This window comes from Gadus morhua, chromosome 9, assembly GCF_902167405.1.
Source record: "Gadus morhua chromosome 9, gadMor3.0, whole genome shotgun sequence".
Classification (NCBI taxonomy): Eukaryota; Metazoa; Chordata; class Actinopteri; order Gadiformes; family Gadidae; genus Gadus; species Gadus morhua.
Window position 1 is genome coordinate 10,584,036 of NC_044056.1, and position 6,000 is coordinate 10,590,035.

Below are 6,000 nucleotides of genomic sequence, written 5' to 3' on the forward strand. Positions count from 1 at the left end.
CCCTAACGAAAAAAGGTGATTAGGGATGAAGCATCTGGCTGGAGAGAGTGAAGCCGGCAGGCTGGAAGTGGAGATCCACAGAGCACTACAGGCAGAAAGAAACAAGGATTGAGCAATACAACTGGTGAGAAAAACTACTGTCAGGTGTTAAATATACGAGAGCCAGGTACACATATCTACCACTGAAATTATAGTATGATCCAACAGCTTCATAACTTACCCGTGTTTTCGACCGTAACACGCCAGTCATTTGCTGTTGTTGAGGCCGTGGTCATATAAAAAAGACGGTTGATGACCAATGGAATCAAGTGACAACTGACAAGTCACCGTCACCGAGCCGCGCGTGCGGGGACGCATCATGGATCTATCCCATTGGCTAGCTAGCCCAAACAGCCATATTCCCATTGGCTGTAAGGGCTGTAGATGGATTCGGATTGAGTGATTCAGGGTGTGCACTGTTCAGAGATGCGTTCAGGGAACGGAGTGTACTTCAGGGAAACCGTAAGTGTTCTACCAATAGAAATATTGAATTGCTATATCCCTATTCCCAGCGATTTATTGGGGGGGATATTTTGGGCATATCTGAACATTGTACCCCCCAAATGTATATGCTCGATACGCCTATGCTGTGATGTAAGAACACAACAGTGTCCCGTGTAGAAGACGGCGACAGGTGCGTGTGAAAGAGCTCTGTGTCTGCGGAGGCGTGTCCATGGTGCTGCCCTCTTTGTTACCGCGGCTACACCAGTACCCGCTCCTGACCTCTCCTTCCACAGCCAGCCAGTTAGACTACCTTTATTAATAATGAATGGAAGATTTGACAGCTGTAGTAGCAGCAGCAGTAGCTTTGATCATGAGTGACTCTTGCTTTTGTGTGTGTGTGTGTGTGTGTGTGTGTGTGTGTGTGTGTGTGTGTGTGTGTGTGTGTGTGTGTGTGTGTGTGTGTGTGTGTGTGTGTGTGTGTGTGTGTGTGTGTGTGTGTGTGCGCGCGCGCGTGTCAATGTGTTGTCTTTTCTCATTATAATAACCCGGGGAGAGATTCATAAGGAAACTCTGGTCCTTTTCAATTGCAGGTGGTGAAACATGCCTTTGACAAGTGGTGCTGTGACAGAATAAAGGGGTTCTGTGTTAACTATTGTGTAGAGCGAAAGCTGTGGGAAAGCAGAGAGAGTTCCGTTTTAATTAGGCGGGCTGCGTTTATGCGGCACACGTCAGGGATTGAAACACAGTTTTTTTTATGGGCCGGCTTTATCGCTCGCATGTGGCCACATTTCAATCTGCCCCCCCAATTAGTACACACACACACACGCACAAACACTCAAATACAGTCACACTGAAACATACAGTTTTCACACACAGACATATGCAAGCACACTCGCATGGAAGGTTGCATGTATGCACAGACACACACACACACGCACAGGTATGACGTTCAATTGTTTTTGTGTGTGTCTGTGTATGCGTCTGTGTATGTGTCTGTGTATGTGTCCGTCTGCGTGCGTGTGTGTGTGTGTGTGTGCAATGTATGTGAATATGTAAAAAAGTATGTGTGCGGTTCTGCATGCGCCTTACGGCTCGAGGTTTCTCCTCTATTTCACAGGCCTTTAGCTTGACATTACCGAGGCTTTCCCTCTTTCGTTTTGTCACAACACCATTTCTACGGGCTGTGCCCTGAGCTGATTTAGTCTGCTCCCTCCTCTCCCCTGTTCTCAGATAAGCTCATTTTCTCTCCGGGTGTTTCTGCGGTTCCCTCAACAAACATTAACTTTTTTCCTTCCAGTGATTCAATTTCACCGGGGTTCAAAGGTTATTCGTGTCGCTGCCACCTTTTGTGTGAGCTTTCAGTCCAGCCTCGGTAGACGAATGTTCGTTTTGTTCCAGGTTCAAATTGTGTTTACCGCGGTGTCTGCCATACTCCTGTGAGTCTGTCACATCGGTCGGCTCGAGGCTTATTTATTTTTTCGGGGTCGGATAACGCTTCAATTTATCCTGGCTCGGAACAACGTGCCGGTTGACCGTCCGGTCGGCTGTGAGCGGAATACAAAGAACAAGGGGAGAAGACTTCCTCTAGACCTGGGGTCTGTCCCTCGCTACATCTACTCCACGTTTACATCTAGGGGGTTTGCTGAGGCTTTTATCCAAAGCGACATACAACCATTCATACACACACTCACACACCAACAGCGGTGTTAACCACGCAGGTTGACAGCCAGCTCGTCGGGAGCAGTCAGGGAGAGATGCCTTGCTCAGGGACACCTCGAAACTCAGCTAGGAAGAGCCGGGGATGGAACTAGCAACCTTCCGGTAACCAGTCGACCCACGCTACCTCCTGAGCTACTGTCGCCCCACCTACAGTCAGATCGCTTCGGACCGGACCAGAGTTGCTCTAGGCAGCGTCCAAACGGTTACAGACGTTAAGTCACAGATTACACATTCTCTCCACGCTGGAAAGTGTTCGGCTAAAGCTCCGTTCCAGTTTTAAGAGGAGCCCAAATCCCCACCACCTCAACTCTCAGATATCCCTGTAGGTGTAGACGTGGCTGTCTCCCGTCACTCGTGTTTACAGAACACGATTCTGTTGCTCAAACTTGTTCTCTCCAGATAGCAAGGAAATCTAAAGTGTGAACTTAATAAATAAAAATGTGGTTTGAATCCATCTAAAAGTAATGAACGCCAGAGCTCAGCACACCACAGACATCACTGGGAAGATGAACGCCTAACAAGGTAAATTAGTCGATTAACACACCGTGATTCAAGCAACACCTGCATGGGGAGCCAGCAGTCTCTGGCTTTAATTACTCTATTTACTTCTGCTGATGATATCGCTGCTGAGGGAAGATCTAAGGGATATAATTTCTCACGCAGGTATCCCTACACGTAGATAAGCAGTAGTATTTCAAACCAACATCACTGCAATAAAAACGAATATCAGTCTTTTACTAAATCTCTCCAACGCCTAAAGAGGATGAAGTGGCATTCAGAGTGTCTTAGAGTGGGTTAATATATTCCACGTCCAAGTAGTAATGAATGTTGCTTATTCTAATTTCTTACTGTCACTAATAGTGTTATACCAAACCTTCTGTCTGGAGTTAAGAGAGAAATGTGTGTTGAGGATTAAATCCTTCAACTCTCTCTCTCTCTCTCTCTCTCTCTCTCTCTCTCTCTCTCTCTCTCTCTCTCTCTCTCTCTCTCTCTCTCTCTCTCTCTCTCTCTCTCTCTCTCTCTCTCTCTCTCTCTCTCTCTCTCTCTCTCTCCAGCAAGGATGGCCTCTCTGGAATCTCCACCAATTATAGCTTACACACATATATGTGGACATTAAAGCAGGAAAGAACAGGAGAATAACAGTCAGTCACTCCTGCCTTAACAGGAGCCTCCATGACATCACTGTTTACTCCAGAATTGCTTCCAGGCTCAGTGGCATATAGCTCTTACCCCCAGCTCCCTCCCCCCTTCTCACTTCCATCACAATCCAAGCCCCGCCCCACCTCAACATCATAATGCGGCCTCACCATCATCGGCGGCATGTTGCTCAGGAGGTAGAGCGGGTTGGCTGGTAACCGGACGGTTGCTACTTTGAGTGTCGAGGTGTCTTTGTTGTGTACGGGGAATGGGTTAACCTAGCGATTGCTAGTACTTGGCTCTTGGTTCTATGAAGATCCTTACTGTACTGACGGCGATATATTGTTTCTCTTTCTTCTGACGAATGTACTTATTGTAAGTCGCTCTAGATAAAAGCGTCTGCTGGATGCCCTGAAGGTTGCTGATCCGTCACATCGACGGTACCCCTGCCCCTATGATTTGGTTTATCGTTGCCAAAGAGGGCTTGTGACGTTTTGTGCTTCTAAGAGGTGAACGGGTGCCGGTGTGTCAGGGTCTGGGTGACAGTAGAGGCGGGGCCTCCACGGCCCTCGCTGTCCTGCGCCCGCTGGAGTGGGTGTTGAAAGGTGTAATCATGCGCCGTAACGAGCTTGGCAGCCGTCGCTAAATGGTTCAGAGCGATCCGCCGGCGGCTTGATTGCTGTGTTGGCTCAACGTTTGCCACAGAGCAAACCTCCTGATTAGTCACTTTTGATGTATGCGTGTGTTTGTGTATGTGTGTAGAATATGCAAATGTGTTTTTCCCATATGTGTTTGTGTGTATGCACGTGTGTGTGTGTGTGTGTGTGGTTAGATTATGCAAATTTATTTTTCCTTTACGTGTGTGTGTCTGTTTGTGTGTGTGTTTGTGTATGTGGGTGTGAATGTGAGCGAGTTTTTGATTTTGTGTGTCTATATATTTGTGTCGATTACACACACTTTTTTTCCCATGTGTGTGTTTGTTTGTGTGTGTGTTTGTCTGTGTGTGTGTGTATGCACGTGTGTGTGTGTGTGTGTGTGTGTGTGTGTGTGTGTGTGTGTGTGTGTGTGTGTGTGTGTGTGTGTGTGTGTGTGTGTGTGTGTGTGTGTGGTTCGATTATGCAAATGTTTTTTTCTTTTACGTGTGTGTGTGTGTGTGTGTGGGTGTGGGTGTGGGTGTGAATGTAAGCGAGTTTCTGACTTTGTGTGTCTGTATATTTGTGTCAATTCCACACTTTTCCCATGTGTGTGTGTGTGTGTGTGGGGGGGGGGGGGGGGTCCCTCTGCCCCCTGTGTCCTGTCTCAACCTCCCCTTTCCCCTCCGTCGGGCAGCGTTTAAAGTCTTAGTCTGAAGAGGAGGTCGTATCGCCTCTGAACGCATAATTAAACGCATCATTAACGACCCGATCAAGTCGAAGGGATTTTAAAGAGTTTGGAAAGCGCAGAGTGCCGGGCTGTCGCTGCCTGGCCCAAGCGGGGGTGATCTTGGGTCAGCAGCAGGGGTAAATATTGTGATCCAATCAAGGGAACCTCACATTTCATCCTCCAGTCCGAGCCTAGGTCTATGTGTCAGCTCAGAGTCCCTCAAGATTTCTTCCTTGTTAATTAAGGGAGATTTTCCTTGCCCTATGGGGGGTCAGAGTCAGGGGGGGGTCATAAACATATGGCCTGTTATGCCCTTTGAGACTGTACCTGTGATTAAGGGCTATACAAATACAATTTCATTTAATTTAAGTCTGTTCTTGGAATTAATTAGAATTTTATTAATTGAATCAGCCATGGTCCAGATGTTGAAAGCAGTACAACACAAGTTGTTTGGAGGAGCCTGCCTAGACCGCCTTTTCTGGACTGTCAGGATTACAGAATGTGGATCCTCAGATAGTATCGCCCCTAAATGAATCTTCCACCCAATTCGAGTGCTCTCTCTGATACACACACATTATACACACACATAATGGCTGACAATGTTGTGTGTGTGTGTGTGTGTGTGTGTGTGAGAGAGAGAGAGAGAGAGAGAGAGAGAGAGAGAGAGAGAGAGAGAGAGAGAGAGAGAGAGAGAGAGAGAGAGAGAGAGAGAGAGAGAGAGAGAGAGAGAGAGAGAGAGAGAGAGAGAGAGAGAGAGAGAGAGAGAGGGGAAATGTTCCATTTTGTATCCATTTAACCCCAATCGGTGCAGACAAGCTCATATGCGTAATTTGTGAACATGCACGCGCCTCCAGTATGGGTGTGTTGGAATGGGCCTTGCGGGTGATGTTTGCATTTGAATTCCCATCCGAACGGCTCAGAAAACGACCTGCCTCCCCAGATTACCCGCTCAGTAACCAGAAGTGACATGGTAATTGCAGAAACTATTTAAAAAAGAGTTGCCTGCCCCTCAGTCTGCTGTGTTTTCTTTGCCATCGGACGGGCGCAGAAACAATCCTTCCCGGCGAGCCAACACGCCATTACAGCGCGCGTCAGCGTGATGCTCGCCGCTTATAAAGGGATGCTCGATATTCCAAACTCTGTTACCGACAGACATATGAACGCACACACACAAACACAAATAGACAGGTGTATACGCAGACAGACAGACACACACAGACACACATAACTCACATAGACAGAAACACACTCCAAACTCTGTTACTGCCTCTAGACCCTCAATAAATGTAACATAAAGAC

General features: G+C 47.4%; 1 protein-coding gene across 1 annotated transcript in view; it reads left to right on the forward strand.

The window, feature by feature from the left end:
* b4galnt4a (beta-1,4-N-acetyl-galactosaminyl transferase 4a) overlaps positions 1–6,000 on the forward strand; it is a 136,163-nt gene that overhangs the window by 112,439 nt on the left and 17,724 nt on the right. The gene's annotated exons all lie outside the window — the stretch shown is intronic.